The 24,142-nt window shown below is 35.2% G+C and overlaps 1 protein-coding gene across 1 annotated transcript in view; it reads left to right on the plus strand.

Annotated features, from left to right (window-relative positions):
* LOC148109263 (uncharacterized) overlaps nt 1–24,142 on the plus strand; it is a 556,689-nt gene that overhangs the window by 521,663 nt on the left and 10,884 nt on the right. The gene's annotated exons all lie outside the window — the stretch shown is intronic.

The following is a 24,142-nucleotide window of genomic DNA, read 5'->3' on the forward strand; positions in this document are numbered from 1 at the left end:
TTCTCTCAGCCTGTCAATTATTTATTAATTGATATCTTTTTTATGAACTGAGATTTAAATTGCGATGATATCTATCAACTTTTTACTTTTATAATTATTATTTTCTGTGTCTTTCTCAAAATGTTAATTTCTGATTCATGAAAACATTATTTTATGTTTTCTTCTGAACGCTTTATGTATTAGATTTCAGCTTGAGAATTATTTATCTTTAATTTTATTATGGTACTCTGCTCATCAGTCATGAAGAAAAACAACGCAAGACAAAGTAATAAAGAATGCTAGAAGAAGGGTGAGATTGCATTTTTACATTAACTGCTCAGGAAAGTTCTCTCTGAGAAGGTAAAATACAAGCAAAGACCTTTGATTTCATAGGGATGTGTGTGCACAACATTTAGTCACCTCGGAGAAAAACATGCTAGATAAAGGGAAGAGCAAATTAACCGAAGACAGAGCTCCTGGCTCCTGGTTTTTTATTTGTTTTTGAGGAAGCAGGGAGGTCAATGTGGCTGTGATCCAGACAGGGAGTAGTTTGGAAAGAGAGCAGAAGAATACCAGGGGAGTTCTTTGCATCTCAGGGATCATCTTAAGGATTTTAGTCTATACATCTGAGTAGGATGGAGATCTGCTTCAAGACGTTAAACACAGGAGTGATATGATCTTACTTGACATTTAAAAAGACACCTCTGGCTGCTATATTGAGAATAGATTCTAGGATGGAAAGGATGGGAGAAAAATGCCTTTTAGGAAGGCAGACAAGAGCAAATAGTGTGTTGGACCAATTTGGCAACAGTGAAGATGATGAAAAATAGTTGGATATTAATGGCCGCTTTAAATTTGATTACTGATTGATATGAACTGGTTTCTCACTGTTTTGTTAACTTGTATTTCCCTAATTATGAAGCTCAATTTTTTTCCATCTGTGACTTCTTATATGCTTTATAATCTATCAATATGATTTTGTATCACTTTGTAGATATATTTTATGTATTCTTTATCCGAAAATTTTAATTATGTTTATCTTCAATATTATCTCTCAGATATGTGGATTCTCTCTTCATAGTGTGTGTGAAATACCTTATATACTAGTCATATATGTAAAATAATACCTTATGTGTAAAATGAGTACACTTAATATATTTCTTCTTTTAATATACTATTTAGTAATATATTTCTTCCATAATTTGTGATTTGTGATTATTTACTTTCTCCTTCCTTTCCTTCCTTTTACTTCTTCTCCTTCTTCGTCTTCTTCAGAAATCCTATCTAATGTCAAGGGTGACATACTGAGATTTAAGATAAGTGGCCCTTTTTTAATAGTAAGGTGGCAGGTGGTAAGAAAACGAGTATCAAGGGGCGCCTGGGTAGCGCAGTCGTTAAGCGTCTGCCTTCGGCTCAGGGCGTGATCCCGGCGTTCCGGGATCGAGTCCCACATCGGGCTCCTCTGCTGGGAGCCTGCTTCTTCCTCTCCCACTCCCCCTGCTTGTGTTCCCTCTCTCGCTGGCTGTCTCTGTCAAATAAATAAATAAAAAAAATCTTTAAAAAAAAAAAAAAAAGAAAAGAAAACGAGTATCATGATCCAGAAAGCTGGAAATGCCTGTTGTAAATTAACACAGCTTTTATGTGTGATGTGAGGTAGGGGTTCAGGCTCATGTTCTTTAGATGGAGATATACTTTTTCTTGCACCATTTGTTGAAATTACTTTGGATAATTTGAATTACCAAAGTAATGGTGACTTTTTAAAAAAATCAAGTGACCTTGTAAGTATGGATTTATTTCCAGGGTTTCTAAGTCTTGAGACAAAGTAGTATTAGTTCTCCAGTGTTGTTCTTTTTTTATGATTGCTTCTGACATCATTTATATTTAAAAAAAATGTTGGAATAAGCTTATCAATTTCTTCAAAGTGTTTTCTGGGATTCCCCTTAATGTACAGATAATTTTTTCTCAGAATTGACACCTTAACTGCACTGAATCTTCCAACCCATTCATTTCTGTTTTCATTTTCTTTTAGCAAAGTTTTGTGGTGTTTGGAATAGAGGTTTTGCGCCTCCTTTTTCAACTTTATTGCTAAGCGTGTTTTTGACACTTTCACAAATTCAGTGTTTACAATTTTATTTTGAAAGTTTTGTTGCCCGTATGTATAAATAGAATTAAGTTTTATTTATTATTCTTGTATTCTGTGACCTTGCTTAATTCACATAATGAGCTTAGTAGTTTTATGTATTCCATAGATTTTAATGTAAAAAAATATGTCATGTGTCAACACTTCTTTCTTTCAATCTTAATAACTTTTATTTCTTTTGTTATTTTTTTTTTAATTTTAATGGCTAGTATCTGTACTGTAATGTGGATACAAGTGGTAAGAGAGGGCATCCTTATCTTTTTCCCAGTCTTTGCGGGATAGCATTCAATATTTTACTTTAAAATATGTGAGAGCAGGCCTTCCTCTTGGTGTGGGTCCATGCTTTAAATTTGTAGGCTATCTTTATTGCAAAAGTCACATAATCATGTATCACATTTAATTTTTATGTTCTCTTCCTTTAAAGAGAAATAATAAAGTAAATGAGAGTTCCTTGTACTGTTTTGGAACTTCTCCATAAGTATGTAATGATCTCAAAATAAGAATTTAAATAAAAAATATATTACTAGTTAAGATAAAGGCTAATCTGCTGTAAAAATAGCCAAAAAATGTAATGGCTCTACAAAAATAGTAGTTTATCTCTCTCTCATCTTAGTAGTCTAGGGCAGGTATGTGTGTATGCTCTAAGAAGTCACCTAGGGACCCAGGCTGGCAGCGTGGCTCTGCAGTCCTTAATATTTGACTTTTAAGATTGCTTCAGTTAAACCATTTCTATCCAGCAGGGTAAAAGGGAGAGAAGCAAGTCCTAAACGATCATCTTTAAGTGGATGATAAGTGGCACATAATACTTGTGCTCACATCTCAGTGATGAGAACCTGTCCTGTGGCTGTAATCACTGGGAGGGAGACTGACTGAAGCCTGTAATATCCAATCCTGTTTGCCATGTGCCCAGCTAGAGGGCGAACAGATCTGGGTGACAGGCAGTGGTGTTCCACAGAATATTTTATAGTACAATCATAAACACTAAAAGCTACCACTGCTGTCTAAAATTTGGAAGTAGAGGAAGGAAATTAGAAATAGTGAGGAGAAGAAAATATAAATATGAACATACAACTGAGGATGAGGAGACAAAGGAATGTTGTCCAAAGAAATAGGGAATCAGGCTAAGGGAGATAAAGGTTTCATGACAGAGGGGTGAGTTCCTTGGTGAAACGAGGTGACTAAGAAATCAAATTGTAGCCATTACATACTCTAAGCTAGTTTAGCCGCTCATAACCCGCAGTGCTAACTTCTGCTAATCTTTTGGGTGTTAGCTGATGCTATATATCAAATCCAGTTGAGCTCATTAAACATAATTACTTATACACAAGCCATTACTGCAATAATCCACATTACAGAGGCAGACACACACCTATGCTCTATAAATGGAGATTTGTTTTATCCATGTTAGTTATGGTGGAATTATGGTGAATTACAATTAAGAATTTTTTTTTGGTAATACTTTAATCTCAAGTTTTGAGTTCAAATACCTCTTTAGCTACATCAGAATTTTAATGTGATGCTGTCAATGGGCTTATATTTCAATATTTGCAATCTAGAAGAGTAAAAATGGGTAAAAATTATATTTTAAATTGGCTACAGATGTTTTCTGATTTATCTTTGGAAAAGGCTAATTTTTTTGGGGGGAGAAATATAGTAATGTCTTTTGATTATGTAGAAGTAGAGACAAAAATTTTGTGAAATGGAAGTATTTAAACCAGTGAGGAGGTGAATTATTTTACATAACAGTGTAAAATATTATTTCTTGTCCGGGTCTCATTTTAAAGGATTATGTCTACTTTGGGTAAATTCTGAGCCTAGAGGTCAGTGCTGGTGAGGAGAGAGGCCTATTCTATGAAATGAAGGCATGACTGGTTGAGGCCTGCTTATTGGGGAAAGGAAGCTAACAGAAATTCCAGATATGAAATCTTCTGAAAGGCCATGGTCCGTGGATATGCAGAGCCCGATTTTTTCTTGTTTCTTTTTGTCAGTGTGACTCATTGCTGCAGTGTCCAAACCTTCAACCAGGAGATATATATAGATAGATAGAGCTATAGGTAGATGTAGTATAGGTATAGATATATAGGTATAGTTATAGATATAGTACGTGTATATAGTATGTATACATTTATGTATATGTGTATGCATATTTATATATAGTGTACTTCTATATGTATGTAATACATACATAGGTATGTATATATGTACAAACTACATTAATATGGTATATATTATTAAATTATATGCATATTCGACATGTACATACAAACATATATATGCATACATATGTACATTAATTTTATTTTTACTCAAAGTAATTCAGGGAGAGACATACACATTCTTGGTGAAAGCCATGTGAGTATGATCTAGAAATGTCAGACCAGTTCATTTAGAGCTATATGTAAAATAGACTTTTGTTCTGAGAGTAAAACACAATTTCAGTCATTTCTTGCAAAGTGCTGCAGCATGGAGAGACTATGGGGTGGAAATGTCCACCTTCTCCTGGGAAGAGGGACCTCTGTAGGTTTTGGGTGTCTGGAAGGTCAGAGGCTACATGCAGTTTCATATATTCTTATGGGGAAAACATAATAGGAAAACTTTTGAGATTGGATTCTCGCGGGATGTGGTCACTGTGTCTAAAAGTTAGTCAGACATGAGTTTTGGATGATGATAGAAGTCCAGTCCACTGTGCCTGGGGCAACTTTCTAGGGCCATCAGTTTTGCAGAAGAACCTCCCTTGCTTTGAATTTCCCTTTTCAGGAAAGGCCCAGCCTCTTTCAATGGCTTACCCCATTAGATCACGGCCATCCAGGATAATCTCTTGTCTAACTAACTTAGTCACTGAATTTGGGGCCCTTATGGCTTTCCAACTAATTAAGTCAGCTTGACCTAGTAAATTAAAAGATTCAAAAAAAGAAAGGCTGACAAAGCACTTCAAACAGAATATAACTTGGGGGAGGGATTGACTCTTTAAAAGTACAGTCATATTACAATTATCACTCAAGTTTTACAATAGGATATAATGATTATCCAGTTAATTGATTTACTTCTTAAAAGGAGAACATTCCACTTGAAATTTGAATTAAATGGCAGCATACTTGTATATTGTACTTGTGCAATATAAAAAATTAAATCATTGATTAAGTTAATGGTTACTGTTTAATAGTGATTAGAACATAGTGTTCAGGGGAAAGAAACTAAACTTGCCAAGTATGAATGCACGACCATTGTGATTTAAGAAAGTCTTCATTGTGACGCCTGGGTGGCGCATTCGGTTAGACCTCTGACTCTTGGTTTGGGCTCAGGTCATGATCTCAGGGTCCTGTGCTCAAGCCCTGCCTTGAGTTCCCTGCTCAGTGAGGAGTCTACCTGAGATTCCCTCTTTCCCTCTCCCTCTGCCCCACCCCTGCTTGTATGCACATGCACATGCGTGCTTTCTCTCTCTCGCAAATAAAATCGTAAAAAAAAAAAGTCCTCACTGTACATTAAATGTTTATTATCAGCTGGATCTTAAATTCAGGTAATGATAATACCTGAGTACTTATTTTGTGACTGGTATAGTTCTAAGTATTTAAATGTATTATTCCATTTAATCCTTATAATATGCCTTTGAGGTAGATATTGTTATTATTTCCAGTTTGCACATGAGAATTCATGTAACTTGCCCAAAGTCTCATACTAACTAGTGGTGGTGCCAGAGTTTAAGGCTTGGTAGGCTGACTCTTGAGTCTACTCTGTATGTCTCTCAGAATAAAAAAGAATAGACATTTCTAAAGATCCATTTATAGTTGTTATATTTATTTTAATAGTAATTACCTAGTGATCCTCATTACTCAGAAGGGAGTCTTACTATAGTTAAGACTCCAAGTTTATGTTTTTCGGGTTTTTTTGTTTTGTTTTGTTTTGTTTTTCCTGCTAAGGACTGAGTTCTGGCAAACATTCAGAAGAAAAATATGATTAATTCCTTTTTTATGAGCGAATATATTCTCAAATATGAAAAGTATAAAGATGGTTTCTTGACATAATACATTTACTTTTTTTTTTACTTTTTGAAAAGATTTTATTTATATGAGAGAGAGAAAAAGAGAGTGTGAGCAGGAGGAGGCAGGGGGAGGGGAGAAAGAATCTGAAGGAGACTTTGCACTGAGCGCAGACCCCGACATGGGCCTCAATCCCATGACCCCCGAGATCATGACCTGAGCCACAACCAAGGGTCGGATGCTTAACCGCCTGAGCCACCCAGGCACCCCTTAGGCATAATACATTTAATAAAGATACAAACTAATATATGTTTTCTCTTCAGCTGTATTTATTTGTAACTTATTTTTTTTTAAAGATTTTATTTATTCATTTGACAGAGATAGAGACAGCCAGCGAGAGAGGGAACACAAGCAGGGGGAGTGGGAGAGGAAGAAGCAGGCTCATACCAGAGGAGCCTGATGTGGGGCTCGATCCCATAACGCCGGGATCACGCCCTGAGCCGAAGGCAGACGCTTAACCGCTGTGCCACCCAGGCGCCCCTGTAACTTATTTTTATGTTTTTTACAGGAAAAAAAAAGTCAAAACACTGGCGTATTTTCCTTTATTCTCTCCACAATTCTTCCCTTTTTCTTGTCCAAACACCTTGTTATATTGCATACTCATGTCTGTTGGCAAGTTAATAATATTTTGGTTTATGTTTTTTCCTAAAGAAAAAACTGGTTGGGTTGTGATCTAAGTAAGCATTATGCTGCTTGGGACAACTGTATGTGACAAGAAGTGACATTCTATGTGTTGACACTTGAGTTTTTTAGACAAAACACTGAAAATGTGACAATGACATTAGCATTAAATATTAGATTTTGTAAATTATCAAGGCAGTATGAACTGGAACTCAGCAGCTGTGGAAAGCCTACATATTAAAAGCTTACATATACATGATTCATCATTAGAGTGAACCAATGTCCCAGCACAAATGGAACCGAAGACACTACATAAATCAGGAAAAGTAATCATCAAAGATGATATTTATCAGGTACCCAGCATAAAGTTTAAGCAAATAACACTATCCTTGCAAAGCTTTCCAGACCTTAATCCCCAATCTGTGAATGTTAGACAGAGGAATCATTAATGTCTTTGCAGCTGATTTTCTCTTACCTTTTTCCCATGTCATGTTGCTTTTACTTTAAATTCTAAATATCATCAAAATTTATGGTTTTAACTATCTCTATTTTTAAGTTAGTTACACTTGCAGTGAGCATTGCATTAACGTGTAGACTTACATAGACTTGTGGAATCACTATGTCATATACCCGACACTAATTTAACATTGTGTATCAATTATATGTTATTTTTAAAAAGGGATAAAAAAGAAATCTAAATTCAAATTCATTCATATTTTGATCTCTTCTTTTCCAGAATATTTCTTGCTTTTAAAATGTGTATTTCACAGCAATTCCCTTGGTTTTTGATTCAGTTTTTTAAGGTGAAGCTGAGCTTTGAGCTGCTAACTAATAAATTATCTAAAAGGGAAAATGAGGGGGTGGGGTAAGAGGAGAAAGAATGGGGAAAAGATAGATTTTAACCATTTACCTAATTAGATATTTAATGAATGCAGGGGAGAATATTATGGTGAGGAGGATATAAAAATTTGTCTTGCCTGACACAGATGTTGAAACATTTTTGCTGTATGTTTTTCTGTATTTGAGAATTTTTTGAAAAGGTAGTTCTTTTCTACATTTTCCTCTCGCATTTTATTTTCTTTCATACACTTCATTCTTCGAATCCTGTAACAATTTCCATTTTCTATTATTTTAGTTTTTACTTTCCCCCTTTGGCCTTTAGTATGTTGTTGGAGACTCTGCTTTTTCCCATTTGCTCCTCATCTCAGCTGAGGTCACCAGCCTACCTCTTTACCAGTTCAGCCCATGTCACGAGGTGGGGTCTGCTGGACTTCAGCTCTACAGCCCTGGAGGCTCTCAATCAGATAAAGCAACATTTCCTCCAAGCTAAAAACATGAGACAAATAAAATATGAATGTGCATCTCAATCTTCGGTCCCATGGGTGAATTCTAACTTCCTATTATTCCTTGAAAATACCTCTGTGTGGTAGAAAGAACAAAACCCCTCCACAAGGATGTCTGTTTCCTATTCCCCAGAACTGTGAATAGGTTATGTGTCATGACAAAGGAGAACTAAGCTTGCATATGTAATTAAGATACTAGTCTGATGACCTAAAATAGGTAGCTTATTTTGGATTATGTGGCTGGGCCCAATGTAATCACAAGGGTCCTTTGGAGTAAAAGGGAGACTGTGGAAGAGAGTCAGAGAAACTGCTGTAAAAAAAAGACAGACTTAATGGTGTTGGCTTTGAAGGAGAATGAGTCCACAAGCCAAAGGATGTAAGCAGCCTCTAGAAGCTAGCAAAAACACAGAAACATGTTCTCCCTAGAACCTCCAGAACACAACCTAGCCTGCTGACATCTTGACATTAGCCCAGTGAGACCTGTCAGATTTCTGAGCCACAGAACTGTAAGGTAATAAATATGTGTTGTATCAAGCCACTAAGTTAGTGGTGTTTTGTTATGGCAGAAATAAAAGACTAATAACCTCCCCTTGCAGTTCTGCTCTTTTGGGTCCTATTGATCTTTCCTGGCTCCTGCTGATGCTGGTCTCTCTTCCATGTCTCTCCCAAAGTATCTTCTGTTACTCTCTGCCTGCAGCCAGCAAACTTACATTTTCTGATTCTTCCTTTCATTGTGCCCCCTTATTTTAAATGGTTCTCAAATATTGGTGCTTGAGTCCAACCAAAGACTAATGAAATCAGGACTACATAAGCAACTAAACAAAAATCTCCACAGATGATTAAATATACATACAGGTTTCAGAATTATTGCTCTGTCTAAAAACTATGTCTCTCCTCAAACATGTTTTTAAAATATTTCACCTTTAAAAAAAATCTTTCCCCTTTAGAAGTTCTTTATGAAACACCAGAAGCTGTTAATATTTTTGTAATTAAGTATTGTTGCTTCTAAAACATTTTTCTTTCATCTGTTTGTAAAATACCTCTTTCAGAAATTGAGGCTCATGCACACTGGCTTTATTCCTTTTTTTTTTCACTCTCCCCTTTTGCTATCTTCTGTTAATTTCCAGGTCAATTCCTTCAATTCATTTCAATCTCAGAAACCGGTTCACAGTTTTCTCCTCTCACTAACTCCTGCCATAATTCTAGAATTCTTCAGTATCCCCACCTGAGAAATGCGTCATCCTCCCCTCGTTAATTGGGCTGGTAGCCAATGATTCTCAACCAGAAAAGGGAGGAGCATTTTGAGATTGATCATTATATTGACTTCTTCACAGTCCTCTGCTTGCTGAAATGCTGAGGAAGAATGATTATTTGATCTGTACGTTTGATCACCATTTTCTTTCTATCCATTGTATGCTCTCTGTCCTTTCCCATGATTTTGTTCTTTTGCCCTTCATTCTGAAAACTGTATGTTCTCTACATCATTGACATCCCCTATTTCATAGACTAGGTTTGTGTTCTCAGGATTTGTCAGTTCTCTATTCAACTCATGGAGAAGAACTAATATATCTTATATCACCTATGGTTCTTTCATGGTGTAGTCCCTACACCTCACTGGGGGTTGTCCTTTATATTCAGAAGAGTGCTTGTCTAAGTCAAGCACTCAGCAAAGCCAGGGGGAAGTAGTGTCAGGAAACAGTGTACAGTTCATAGGTCCTCGGAGTCCTGTTGCTGTACATGTTGGCCCAACCCTGCGTAACCATTCTAATAGTTACTGCAAATGGAAATCTCTTCTCAGTTCAGGAGAGTGGTTAATTTTGTGTCATATGACTTTGCCACATTTTGAAAATCTGAATAAAAGAAAATTCTCCTGGCCTATGAACTTTCTATAGATGTAGCTCCATGTTTGCTACCAATTTTTGGCCTGGCTTCTCATCTGCCCTCTATGTCCACTCATTTCTTTTCAAGATTTCTTTGTAATTTGTCACAATGGAATGGTTCTTTTATTATGGTCCACATGTTTCTGCTGACATATTTCAACTTGATCATCTAAGAAAAAAACTGTATTTTGTGGTGTGTAGATAATACTTTTCTTTATCCATATTAATACCAGAGTTTCCTTATTTTGAAAGTATTCTCTTCTCCTTTTATTTCTGTTTTGCTTTGTTTTATTATGACAGGGCTTGGGCATCTGTTACCCAATATTATCTATTGGGCTATCATTTTCTTAGAATTCCAAGGGAGATTCATTGAGAAGAGAATATAACATAACAGAAATGATGTTTTAAAATATATTAGAGACTGCAAAACTAGTCTTGGCCTATTCAGGTATCTGGGCCTGTATTGATAAGTGACTAATGTGAAAATGCAAGACATAGTTATGAATTAGAGCAACATTACAGTGACCTTGGGGGTTATCTGAAGGGGACATAAACAAGATTGGTAAGTCTCAGTGACACAAAGGTTTTTGAGCTCAGCCATACCAGTTAAAATATCTGCTACTATAGAGAGTATGAAACAGTGGATGAGACATATGGAGCGAGAAGTTTATCAATGAGACTCACTGAAATCTCTTCGGCATGAGAAAAATCTGATTCTAGATATGTAAAGTTGTTTTGCAGATGTTACATTAAAATTCTACCATCCCCATTAGAGCAGCTGGTAATTTGCCTTTGATAGAATAAATATAGTCCTTCAAAACTTACATTCAAGTTATAGGTGCTGCTGACAAGTATAATTACACACAAGTCGTTAGGATTCTTCTTTCCCACAAATGGGCATTTCCAGTGTTACAAATAAGTTTTGTGGTAGTCCAGATCCAGACATATTCTGCCTGGTATGCAAAATTTGTATTGAATTCTTTGCAAATGAATTTGCTAAGCATTAGCTCCACTCCATGGGACTTACTTACTTACAACATAGAAGTGTAAAGAAATTATTAATGAATGCATTGCTCAATAATAAAAAACACTAATGAAAAAAAACAATGAATGTACTGAGAAAATCTAGTCATAAGACACATTAACACAATCACAATTTAGAGATCTTTTCAAGAAAAAAACTCATGCTCTTTCCTCACGGTCAGAGTCTTCTACCTATGGTCCTGAGATATATGACATAGTTGGTGACAAACGTCTTCACACCCAGGTTTGGGCTTAAGTTGTCAATCCTCCTCCTGTCCACTTTTACTATTCCAGCCTTTCTAAGCATGTCTGTCTTCTCCAACAACTTCTCATCTAAATAAAATGAGAAATAGAAACTTCTTTCTGTAGCAACTGTACATATTTCTTATAAGCAAGTACTAGTGAACACTAAAGAAAAAAAGGAAAGAGAATGGGACAATAAAGTAATTATCTTGTGGATACCTGATTTTTATAAAGCCTACTTCAGCCTAATAGGGCTAATGGTGGTTTTTCATGATTGCAAAATATTCAGTGACAATTGAGGAAAGAAGCTTGTCAACTCCAGGTTTTATTATATATCAAATACAGTGCTTTTTCCTTCTACACCCAGTATAAAAAAACTTATAGACATTTCCAGGGGTATATAACTGGTATCCAAAGATGATACAAAGTTCAACATCTGACCTGCAAAATAGGCCAGGTGAACTGCCCACATCACTGCTGCTGGTTGAGTGAGAGATTACTTTGCTCTTTGCTGTGTGCAGTTCTCAACGTGGTACTTTTGACTATAGCACTGCTGAGGATAATATAATTATCTCTATCCTTGGGGAAAAAGTGCCTGTAATGTGGGAATAGAAAAAAATTGAGCTAGAAATGTGAGTATATTTTCTTTTGCAATTGCTTATGGAAGCACTTTTTAAAGAAAAATTAGATCTCACCAGGAGCTTGTGAATTTAAACTTCTAATACCTAATGTTGAGGGCTTTTTAATTCTGTTGATGTTTACCTGGTATCTATGTGTACAGGGTTATCTAAACTAATTAAATATTTTTAAGGTGCAGTTTTGAAAACAAAAAAAGAGCTTAGGATATAAATATCACTAAGATTATTCCTTTCAAAATGCTGTCATAAGGAGATATTGCAGATAATAAACACATCTCATTTTATGCTCAGTAAGCATGCACAATTTCAAGTATATGTACGGTTTATGCAAAAGTTCATGAGAACAGGTGCTTCACTGCCCTATGTGTTCACCATCGAAACCAATGCATAGATCTTAATGGAATCTGCTAAATTCTGGTTTTATGATAGAGTTGTTATTTATTAAATACTTAAGAAATGTAGTCACCATCTCAAACTCCTTTCTCATGTCTTTTGGAGGCTCTGTTCAGCATCAATATAAGTTAACTTTTCACTAAAGTAATTGTTTGTCTTGTTGTCTTAACTGGACTGTGTCATAAGGAAAGCTTTTCCTTTGATGATGTCCCTTTAAGTGAATTGTGCTCGCTTTCCCAACTCATGTATGACTATCACTCTGTTCATGCATATTCCCAGCTCCTGTTGCTACTATAGCCTATTACATGCTCATTGCCATGTAAAGCTTCTTTCTTTGCAGCCGTGTCATCGGATCATAACTGTACCTTCTTACAATATTATCTACTAATTATGTGTTATTCATCATTGACTCGTTCCAACAACTGTCATAATTTGTGGGGCTTCAACATCTATAGGGATGATTCTTCTAACATTCATGCTACTTATGTCTGGTTTTTTTTTTCACTTTAATAAACTTCAGTTCCATAGAATTCTATCTCCTATACCCATGTTTACATCTTGATCTTTGACATGATACAGGATTTCATCAGCTTTGAAAGACATCTTAAATAGTGTATAGGTTGCAATTTTTCAATTCTTACATTAAACAATTATAAAAACTCAAGTAAAACTTTAGTAAATAATACTAAAACCCAAGACTGGAGGAGACAGTCAATGCCATAGGTGAGAAGGGTCAGAATTTATAATACGGTGAGACCTGAATTGAGAAAATCCCATCCAAATTTTCTTCTTGGCAAACCGAGATTTTTACTTATAAAGAAAATACCAACTGAAAAAAGGTAGAAAGACTCATCACACCTCTTCAAATGCAAATAGGTATAAATAGAAGAAATGGGTAGGCATATTACTTCCAGCAGGATCTTTTTGTGTGTGTGAATTTCATTAACAGTACAAACGAAATGTTTTGTATCAGTTTTTCTCCTGTTTCCTGCAATATATTGTTTCATAAATTTGTCTTTCTACAGGTTCTTGAATCTTATGTTCGTTTTTTTTTTTTTATGAGAATATCTTTTTTGGCCCCACTTAATTCTGTTCTTCATCCTTGAGCATATGGAAATCTAACCAAACCTAAGTTTTTGTCCATAAAGAGAATATGCATTTTATCATCCCTCAAGGATGGGGAATTTCCTCCCTACTCTTAACCACCTGGAGTACTAATTGATATGTAGTATATCTAGCCTCATTTCTGGAGTATAAATTCTTTTTTTATACTGGGTAAGCCTCTTTATTTGGTGAGACATCTCATTCACTGCTCCCTGGAATAAATTGATGTTTTTTTCTGTTATAGTCTGAAACAATCTGAATTTGCACATTAGACCAGTGGTAGACACTTGATTCATGATGGGAGAATTGTCAGAATCTTCCAGAACATTAGATGTGGATATCAGTGACATTCTGGCTTTTTTTTCCGCTTGTGGCAAGAACTGTAACTGTAACTTGGAAACTATGGTATGATCATATTTGGTCTTCCATAAGTCTGGAGAGGAGGGGAGAAAATAGAATAATTAAATATGCAAAGAGAAGAAGAAGTGAAAGATTTAAAAAGCATATTAATGATTTTCCATGTCCTGGTTACAACCTCTCTCTGTTCCCTGGCAGATTCCCATCATTGGGTTCTATGAGATAGCTCTGCTAGGACAAATTTATCCCAGTCCTATCCCAATTTTATTTTGTAAACTAGCACCAATTTGTTCCTATCACTTGAAAACAATCAGTGCTAATTAATACATCCATCTTTTTTGTGCATCTGGGTTCTAGCCACAATAGCCTTCTCAAACTATCTTATGTTCTTCCATGGCTCTTAATATGTGGTTACGGTGCAGAACAAACAAACAAAAATCTCTCTCATGTCCTTCTTTCCTTAAATACTCATTAAAGTTTTATTTCCTTTGTTTAGATTAAATGGTCTTCCCTATTTCCTCAGTTGTATTATCCATGATATATCCATAGACATTTGCACCTGCTTTGTGGAGGTTATTTCATTTTGACTCACATTATAGTTAATTAAAAACCTCCACCAAGGGTTTCTAACTCCCTTACAGACAATGCCATTTCTTCCTGCTCATTTTTATATTCTCCTAATATATGTCTTTATACATACTGTTTATTTAATAGAAAGTCATATATAAGAATGACTATGTAAGGAAATCCATTTCACACAGCCCCTTAATCATCCCTTTTATTACTTAGAGTCAACGTTTGTTGAAGGTTTGCTGTATCCTCTGTGTGTGTGTGTGTGTGTGTGTGTGTGTGTATGTGAGAGAGAGAGAGAGATTGAGAAAACATATGTGTAACAGTGTGTCACAGAGGAGGAAGTAAATAGTTGACTAAATACCTGGTGGGGTGATGAGAAAAGAGCAAGGAAAAAGTAAAGCAGCAAGTTTCATTCAAGCAACAGTAAGCGGTGTTCCAGAAACATTAAGCATAAAGTTTGATGAGAGCTCATGATAGATAAAGAGGGCAAGATAGCTAAGAGTCAGGTAAAAAGGGACCTTCTATAATGTGAAAAAGAGATAACAAATTGCCAGGTTTGTGGAATGTAAATTAAGTCATTTGGAAGTATATTTACTTTTCAGGTCACTGGAAGAACATTGAATGAATGTGACTGTAATTTTAAAGATAATGCCTTAATGGCCAGAAAGACTAATTCGGTCTTCTGTGGCATCTAGATAAGGCAATCTGCTTTTAGTAGCACAAATGGATTCAAAACTAAAGAGACTGTTAAACACTCTGAATTAATTGCTTTTAACTTTTGTGTTTGAATATAGATTTGGATTTCACTATTGAAATTCAGCCCTTGCTCATTATCCCCTGGGCAAGAAACCTAAGTTCAAAGGCGCTGAACTGGACAGAGAAAGCCATTGCCCATGAGATGCATAATTAATGATAAACTATGTAAATGTGTATGTTCCTAAAAGTTTAGGAGTCTCCAAAAAATAAGACAGGATTGTGCATTAACATAATTTGTTTACCTATCTTATTACTGCATTAGTTGTTTGTTTTTCCATCTAGAGGAAAAAAATACAGAGCAAATTGTTGCTTCTTTCTCTTTAAGGTTATTTCAAAAGCATATTTTTGGACATCAGAAATTCTGATGTGATCTGCTTTCTCCTTTGGATAATAAATATAAAACTTGAAGGGTTACTGCAAAGTGTAAAATAAGAATCACTTGGTATAGCAGAAAGTTTTATCATTTTTATGACTTCTTGATTTGATAACAAGATGGTATAGCTGAAAGAGTGACTCTGCATTAGAACTACAGTATTTAGACTCATGGCTGAAAAGATCAGTATAGTCTATTATACATGATTTTTTTTTCCTGTTTAGCTCCAAGAAAATCCAACTTCAAATGGTTTGTCATATATGTATATTTTATGATCAGCACATTTAGAGTACTTATGGTAATATATCAATTGATTGAATCCTATAATTGATCTCTGAAGTATTATTCAGGGATCAAACAATAGCATAATTTTTAATGGAATTATAAATATATGCATATCTATATGGTATGATTTATAAATAAAATACACATATATGTATTACATTTGCAATATTTTTATATATACACATTCTTGGCAGAAGCCCATAAAAATTCTGGATTCCTATACTACAGAATCATAAACATCATTGTATTTTATGGACTTTTTCTACTTTCTATGTAATAAGATTATTTTTTTTGAATAGTGGTGTTTCTTAGTTTTGACAGTCTATAGAACAAAGGGTAAGAATCAGCTGTCTTATAAAACTCAATACAATGTATCCAATTTTGACTTATGTCTATACATGTTGAAATATATAGCATGCCTATATGTCAGAAGTCTTGCTCATGTGCTTATATGTGTGTATGTTTGCGTTTATTGGGACTTCTATTTGCATGTGATAGCAACCTACCTGAAAATAACAGGGAAAAATAAGAATGCGTAGGTTCATATAACCAAACTTCGGCAAGGGCCGGGTGCAGCTGTGATGCAGGGATGTTTGAAACCAGAGATTTTAGTGCCTTCAGGAAGTTCTGTGGTTGACAGTGTTGAAATCATTTTCCATACTACCAAGAGTTTATTTTACTTAGGTTGGAAGCATGGCTGCCAGAATACGAGATCCTCAGACATCAGCATGTTCACCATGATAGGAACATGGTGTGTCTGGTCCAAGGTGAAAATAATCTTGGAAGGGAAATCATCAGAGTTGGGTAAGGAAAGCAGAGATATGCTAGACAATCAATATGGGAAAGGCTTATGTTAGGAAAGTAAACGTTAATAGAACCCTTGCCAGACAGAACAAAGATTAGAAAGGTGAACTGCAGGAATTTCAGAAAGACCAGAATCCTGTAAAATTAATATCCGTGGTTTCTATTTCCTGGTATACCTGAGTGGAGTGAGTTCTTTTTAGGAAGATGTCCAGAAATTGCTAACAAAAACCTATTTCTTTACTCTTTCATCACCAATGCATGTCTGATCCATTAGAAGTCTTTCTTTTCCATCATACCACAGAAGTTCTGGCAGCTCGGCTTACTTTCATGTGCTGCTGGCATTTCACTAAGCAACCAAAGTGTGAGTGCTATTCCCAGCTGCTCAAGCTTATACTTTAAATTCAAAATCTCTAGAAAGTATACTCATAACTAATAAATTTGGACAAATCCAAAATTATATTTTTCCTCCTTAAACTAATATCCTTGGAATCCATCACTTCACATACTCCAAAGTTTCTGCCAATGTATATTGGGAAAATCTTGCAAATTATTTGATATACATGTATCTCCTAGGACAGACTTTAATTTGTCTTCCTGAGTTGCTAGGGTATGACACTAAATATAGATCTGTAAGTATTGAGAGTGGATGGCATGAGTCCTGAGAGGAATCAACTTTCCTTACAAGGCAACTCACTCAAATGAGATCATTATAGGGTCTTCAGAAAGTGCAAGCAGTCACAGAAAGTATGTTTATATGGCAAGAGAGGCTCAGTGGCATCTTGGGCTGCAGGATACTCATATTTTTGAGAATCCAAACAAATGTCTGTATTTCAATTCTCAGGGAACTATTATTTCCCAATCAATGTCTTAACTTAAGGATAAGCATTTGATAAGGCTATAAACTCAACCTACATTGTAATTCAGTGACCCACAGGATCAAAATTTGTTTCTGATTTTCAGTAATGCTTGTCTGCAACTACAAGAAGAAAGAGATCATTTCAGGTCAATAATAGAAGCTCTCTGATTGCTGGCTATACCTTCACCTGAGAATTTAAACCCTGTACTTACAATTTTCTATAAGTTCTTCTTTACAATATGACTCAGACATTCTATATTCATAGTCCTTATATTATTTTGCCAAAATGTTTTATTGCAATAGTGACATGGTCATTCAAATCTTGTTTTAATCATCATGTCATTTCAAACAATAACAAATGTAAATCTGTAAGTTTAAGCTTTTTTTTTTTTTTTTTTTTGCCACTCTATACCAGTATCTTACATATTGGTAATGAGATCACCACTGCTTTCAAATCTAACTAAATCAGAAAACCAATCCCAGATTCTCAAATTAGGGATTATTTCTTTAGAATCACTGCTGGTAACAAATGTTGATTTGGTTAGGTTCAGTTTGGAAACTGAAGTCACTCCAGGATATAAAATGAAATGACATTTACTACAGGGTGTTAGAAACTTGTATAACATATTGAAGCCTGAGGGAGCAAACATCAGCAAAGGCATTTACCAAAAAATCTGGGTGTGTTAACATGAGAGAAAAGTTGTCACCAATAGTCCTAGCTTTCATCAACAATGAAGTTCTCAGGGGACTACCCCAAACCTTTTTTTAAAAACACAAAACCCAACCCTGTCCGTAGCAGCCAACTTTTCTTTTTCTTCCATCCACCGCAAATCATCACAGTGCCTCTCATGGTGAAGTTTATCTGGGATTCTAGTCACAGGAGAATCTGGGAAAGGTAGCTGAGATGAGAATCAGGGATGACCTAAGAAGTTCTGAATATTAACAAACAATATCTGGATTATCAGATATAGCCATAAAAATAGCAGCAAAATTATTATTGATGGTAAACATTGAATGTCTGTGATTTAAGTTCAACAATAACACAAGGATACAAACTATTTCTACTCCCACACAACAATTTACAAAAGTTCTAGTTAGAAAACAAAGCTAGATAAAATGCATCCAAATAAAGGAAGAAACAAAAGCGTGTATTAATAGACTATATAATTGTCTATGTAAATAACCCCAAAGAACCTATAGTTAAATCCTTAGAATTATTTTGAGTCCTTAGGAAGGTAGAAGATAAAATATAATTAATTGCATTTTTTTTTAAGATTTTATTTACTTGACAGAGAGAGACACAGAGAGAGAGGGAACACAAGCAGAGGAAGTAGGGGAGGGAGAAGCAGACTTCCTGCTGAGCAGGGAGCCTGATGCAGGGCTTGATCCCAGGGTCCTGGGATCATGACCTGAGCCGAAGGCAGACGCCCAATGACTGAGCCACCCAGGCACCCCTGAATTTCTCTATACTCACAGAAAAGTAGTTCATAAATGTTATTTAATTAAAGACACTATTTACAAGACCATTAAAATATAAAGTAGATAGAAAAAACCTAGCAAAAATATTTAAGATATTTATAAAAGCTTTAGAAATTTATTGAAAGATATTAAAAAGCATTTAAATAAGTTAAAATAACATAAATACAATATTCATGGCTTATTAAAGGTATCAATTCTTTTCAAATCCTGATGGGGTTATTTTTGAAACTTGGTCAGTTAATTCTAAGATTTAAATAGGAAAGAAAAGTGCCAAGAATAGCTAAGACCCTTAGAGGTATAAGGTTAGATGGCTTGCTGACCTGGTATCAAGAATTATTCCAAAGTTGTAGTAATTCAGATAGTGTAATAAACAGTAATTGCTCCTTGAAATTCAATAGACAATCCAGGAAAACACCCAAACAATATGGAAATGCAGAGTAGTGAGAAATAAAATGAGCAAAATGAGGCCAGGTCAGTTGGCTCTCTAAAAAGGTAAAAATTAAATTCGACCTTATGGTAGGCAGGATTCTACCTTCTACAGATGCCTCTAAGAGTCTCACTCTTTGGTTCACTTCCCTATAAAATCTCTTGTTAAGTATAAGCTGAACTTGTGAATATGGCAGGATATCACTCCCATGTTACATTACGTTACCTGGCAAATTGAGCATATGTAAGGAATGTCGCTAATCAGCTGACTTTGAGCTCCTCAGAGGACAAGTGATTTGGGGTGGGCATGGGCTAATCAGGTGATCCCTTAAAGAGACAAAAAGCAGTAGTAGATGCTCTGCTGCAGCCTTGAAGAAGTCAGGTACTATGCTGAGAGGAGTCCCTAGCCAATAGCTAGCAAGAAAGCTGGAACCTCAGTTATACAGTTGCAAGGAAATGAATTTTGCTAACAACCAGTAAGGTTGGAAAAAGATACTGAGTTCCAAATGAGAATATAGCCCAGCTAACACCTTGAAATCACCTTGTGAGGCATTGAAAAGAAAACCCAGCTATGCTATGCCTAGACTTGTGGCCCATGGAAACTGTGAGATAATTAATGAATATTGTTTTAAGCCACTAAGTTTACAGTAATTTGTTATACAGCGATAGAAAATTAATACTGATCCTTACTTTCATCACACACAAAATCGATTCCAGTTGTATTAAAAACGTATATGTGAGGGGTGCCTGGATGGCTCAGTTGGTTAAGCATCTGCCTTCAGCTCAGGTCATGATTCTGGGGTCCTGGGATCCAGCCCCACTTCTGGCTTCCTGCTCAGCAGAGAGCCTGCTTCTCCCTCTCCTCCCTGCTTGTGCTCTCGCTATCTCTGTCACTATCTCCGTCTCTCTCTCAAATAAATAAAGTCTTTTTAAAAAACCCTATATGTGAAAGGAAAAGACATAAAAAAATTTGATCACACCAGAGTAGAGGAATATTTCTTTATTTTTAAAAATTGTTTTTATTTAGTTGTTTATTGAAGTATAGTTGACACACAATGTACACTAGTTTCAGGTGTAGGACATAGTGATTAGACAAGTCTACACACTGTGCTATGCTCACAAGTGTAGCTGCCATCTGTCACAATACAACGCCATTACACCATCATTGACTACATTCTCTATGCTGTGCCTTTTAATCTCATGACTTAATCATTCTGTAACTGGAAGCCTACATCTCCCACTCCCCTTCACCTATTTTGTTCCCCTGGCAACCATCAGTTTATTCTCTGTATTTATGGGTCTGATTTTAGGTTTTGTTTGTTTATTTTACTTTTTCTGTTTGATTTATTTCATTTAGCATATTACCCTCTATGTCCATCCGTGTTGTCCCAAATAGCAAGATCTCATTCTTTTTAATGGCAGGTAGTCTCTCCATTATTTATCTCCATTTATGGATGGACATGTGGTTGCTCCCACATCTTGGCTATTGTAAATAACACTGCAATACACATACGGGTGCATATGTCTTTTCAAATCAGTGTTTTCATTTTCTTTGGGCAAGTACCCACTAGTGGAATTACTGGATCATATGGTATTTCTATTTTTAATTTTTTAAGAAATGTCTCTTTTCCATAGTGACTATATCAGTTTACATTCCCACCAACAGTTCATGAAGGTTCTTTTTTCTGCCCATCCTCACCAGCACTTCTTATTTCTTATCTCTTTTATCCTATCCACTCTGACAGGTGTAACATGATATCTCATTGTGGTTTTGATTTACAGTTCCCTGATGATTAGGGAATTATTAGGAATAATTAGAGGTTGAGCATCTTTTCAAAATGTGTCTTCTCGCCATTGGTATGTCTTCTCAGGGAGTCTGTTCAGGTCTTCTGCCCATCTTTAATTGGATTATTTGTTTTTTGGGTATTGAGTAACTCATTTATATATTTTGGATATTAATCCTTATCAGATATGTCATTTGCAAATATCTTCTCCCATGAGGAGTGTTTCTTTAAAATACACAAAAATGAAGTAATTTATGTTGAGTACATTAAAAATAAAAACTTTTTTAATCTAAAGACAAAATAAAGGGAATAAATAACAATCCAAAAACTGGAAAGAGTTTTATAAGAAATACCTAAAATTGACAAAGTGTTAATATCCAGAAGTTATTTAAAAACTGTTATAATAAATAAGAAAAATACATATAGTATAATAGGAAAACAGGCGAAAGAGATGAATAGGCATCATTTAAAAGAAGAAGGCTAATAAACATAAGGAAAGATGTTCACATTTATTAACAACAAAGGATTAATTAACAAGGGATATACAAACAAAACCAAAATGACCTACCATTACCCAAACTCCAGATTTTGAGGGAAGAAACAAAAGCCCTACCAGTAGCAAATGTTGGCAAAAATACAAAGTAACTTGAATACAAATATTCTTCTGGGTAGAGTATAAATTGATATGGACATTTTTGAGGAAAAATAATATGGTTTACTTCCTAAAGTTAAAAAAGTACATGCCGTATGATCCAACAATTCCATTTCAATTTAAATACCATAGAGAACCTCTCACACCAGTGCATGGCAAGACACAGTAAGATTTTAAGAGCTGTGTTGCAATGATTTATTCCTTGCATGTATTTTATAAGTATTATTTTGTATCTACTCAATATTTCATAAAAATATTAAAAATTCTTAGAGATAGTCTTTCATTGTGTTTTCTTCAGACCAATCACAGTGGTGAGAAAGAAAGAGGAGTTTCATTTAAAATAAGATTAGGAGTATTTTCAAAACTAGCAGGTGTTGTTTGTTCTTAAGGTCCAGGATCAAGGCAGAAAAAGAAATGAAAACCTTGCTTGCTTAACAATGAAATGAAATGCTAAGGGTATTTACCCAAAGGATACAAAAATACTGATTTGAAGGGTTATATGTTTATAGTAGCATTATCAAAAATAGCCAAATTGTAGAAAGAGCCCAAATGTCCATTGACTGATGAATGGGTAAAGAAGATGTGGTATATATATACTATGGAATTTACTCAGTCATCAAAAAGAAGGAGATCTTGCCATTTGCAATGACGTGAAAGGAGCTAGAATGTATTATGCTAAGCAAAATAAGTCAGTCAGAGAAAGACAAATACCATATGATTTCACTCAAATGTGGAATTTAAGAAACAAAACAAATGAATGTAAGGGGAAAAGAAAAGAGAGACAAACCAGAAAACGGACTATTAACCACAAAGAACAAACAGAGAGTTGCTGGAAGAGGGGATGGCTGGGGGGGGGGGTGGGCATTAAGAAGGGCAACTTACTTTGGGCACTAAATTCTACACCTGAAACTAACATTACAACGTATGTTAACTAACTCGAATTTAAATAAAAACTTGAAGAAAGAAGCGAATGCGAAAGAAGAAAGAAACTAATTGTAAGAATGTAAAAACCTCCAGAAATCAGGAAAATCAATATGCTATGATCCATACTATGTATGTCAGTTTGGTCTATTTAATCAGTATGCCTGACTAAAACTCTTGGTTGATGGTGAGGCTGTATGGTTTATCAGCAGGAAAGATGCTGGGATCAGCTCTTTGTATAAACTGTGGATAAAGTAGGCTGGGATAGTGGCAAAAGTGCTTCATATATTTGTCAGTATCTTATTTATGTACTTGCTTAAAATAATCCAAAATTTTAACTGAAAGCATTCTACCAGCTAATATTAAGTAAAAACCTACATAATTGCACAATTTATGGTGTTCATGAAAATAACCCAACTACGTTGAAGAAATATAACACTTCTTGGACAACAATTCTCCTAAAATCTTCATAGCTGTGTACAGTTTGATATATTGTACTATTGTTTTTTAAATAATAGAAGCAACAAGGAGTTGCACAGGGCTCTGCCTTATATTGATACTCAATATAGGCTGAAGGCATCAGACTAAAGTCAAATCAATAAAAGTGATTTTTGCCTGCAAACACTACCAGAAGTTCAGGTAACTATCTCTCTGCTGATTTATAGTTTGAATCAGGAATAAAATTAGATTATATGAAAGAGAAATAGGTATACTTCAAATGGTTTTCTCTAAATATTGCTTCTTTCATTGTATAATTTTATCAATTTGAGATGTATTTCATGAGTATTGACAATTTATCTCAGACAGATGAAAAGGAGTGGGGATCAGGTTAATAATTTCTTGTGAGGTTTGAGGAGTCCCTGGTCTTTACCACACCAAGGAAATAAACTGATGCAAGTTGGGACACAATTATTCTTACACATCCATTTGATTGTTCTTTAGCGCACTAACGTGTGAGTAATGGAGCTTGCAGAATTCTAATTCATTTAGGATTAGGCATTATGATATTTTTCCCTTAACAAAGGCACATAAACAATGTCGGTTTAACATGTAACTATAGCGACTGTTCGACGAAGTCACTGAGAACAAAGAGTCCTTCTTGTGTCCTCCTCTGTCCATCCAGTTCTCTCTGTCACTATCCCAAGAAGATTGCTTCACTTTAAGTATCTTGTACTGAAGGAATTAAGAAGAAAAGGATTCAAGGAAAAAGGCAGGTGGTTCCTGCAAGGTCTTTCCCTATTTATCCAAAAATTCCTAGAGCTTTTGTAGAAGCCCCACTTAGTGGACTTCTGCTTCTTTTTTAAATGATCATGAATAGACTTTACTCTCAGAACAGTTTTAGCTATACAAAAAAAAAAAAAAAAGCAAATAGTACAGAGTTCATTTATACTTCCTCACACATAGTTTCTCCCTATTATTAATATCTTACATTACTGTAATATATTTGTTATGGTCAATGAGTTAATATTGACATA

The sequence above is a fragment of the Ursus americanus genome, chromosome 11, assembly GCF_024610735.1.
Source record: "Ursus americanus isolate L20-20 chromosome 11, mUrsAme1.1.p, whole genome shotgun sequence".
Classification (NCBI taxonomy): domain Eukaryota; kingdom Metazoa; phylum Chordata; class Mammalia; order Carnivora; family Ursidae; genus Ursus; species Ursus americanus.